Consider the following 1,283-nt stretch of genomic DNA (forward strand, 5'->3'; position numbering starts at 1 on the left):
GATCCTTTTGTGGTTCAGAAGCGTGATGATTGGGTGTTCACGCGCATGCGTGACATGTGCCACCCTCAAACCTTGTTACGCACTGGCACATTACCCTTCTGACGTGAAAAAAAAAAAAAACAAATGAACCTACCACTTGACCCAGTTATATCACTCCTTGGCATATACCCAAAGAACTCATCCTATTGCAGAGACGCTTGTACATCCATGTTTGTTGCTGCTCTTTTCACAATAGCTGGAAGCAACCTAAGTGTCCCTCAATTGACGAGTGGATAATGAAAATGTGGTTCATTTATATGATGGAATTTTGCTCAGCAGTAAAGAAAGATGAAATCATGAAATTTGCAGCTTAATGGATGGAACTAGAAACTATTATACTAAGTGAAATAACAGACTCGACTCAGATAAAAAAATCGACATGTGTTCGCCCTCATATGTGGATCCTAGAACCAAACCCTGTTAAGTGAGTATGTATCCAGACATAACTACAGGAACCAGGAAAATGGAATGGAAACAGGGAGGTAAAGGAAAAGAACCTGAAAAAGAACAGTAGGAAACAGGTGTTAATAAGGGAGATATGGATAAAAAATGGGTTAGTTTAAGGGTTAAGAGAGGGGGGGAGGGAAGGGTATACAAGGAACATGGGGGATAAAGAGAAAGAAGGAGCTCGAGAGGTAGGACTGTAGAAGAAGGGTATTATTAAGGGAGAAAGGGGAAAATGGGGGCATCTTAATTGGGGAAACCATGATGGAGGGTGAGACAATGAGAGAGATAATGCCTAGCTAGTTTTAAAAACCAGAGGGGAACCATATTACTCCAACAACCTACTGACAAATTATACATACCAGATCAAGAAATATATGCCTAGGTAAGGTTTATCTGAGAACAACTGGTCTTTGCCCAAGTTTTATCTACATGACATACAGTAATTTAAAGTACCAGACTGGTGGAACTAACCTTCTTGGATGTTTAACAGACATACTTTGAGGCCTATAACAATTTGGTCAGAGGGACATAAAGGACAGTTTTTGCTACTTGCCCTCCTAGGTCAGTTAGTTCCAGGGGACTACGAACATCTCTCAAAATGTCCTGTAATTGTGGTGGGTCACCTGTCCTCTTGATCAAGGAGGGTGAGGAGATCCCACGAGATGGACTTGAACCAGTGTCCAGTGTACAAAGAAGAGGGTCAACACAGAAGAATCATTTCCTCCATGCTTCCAAGCGAAACCAGCCACGGTTGAGCAGGACCTTTGACTTATCTTCACATAGGCGGAACTGGTAAA

General features: G+C 41.9%; 1 non-coding gene across 1 annotated transcript; it reads left to right on the top strand.

Moving 5' to 3' along the window:
* The first annotated feature begins 1 nt into the window (after position 1).
* On the top strand, positions 2–104 carry LOC115071975. Its single transcript, XR_003851042.1, has one exon. It is a non-coding gene; the product is annotated as a small nucleolar RNA U13 (small nucleolar RNA).
* The last annotated feature ends 1,179 nt before the right edge of the window (positions 105–1,283 follow it).

The sequence above is a fragment of the Nannospalax galili genome, unplaced genomic scaffold (assembly GCF_000622305.1).
Source record: "Nannospalax galili isolate Female #2095 unplaced genomic scaffold, S.galili_v1.0 scaffold879, whole genome shotgun sequence".
Taxonomy (NCBI): Eukaryota; Metazoa; Chordata; class Mammalia; order Rodentia; family Spalacidae; genus Nannospalax; species Nannospalax galili.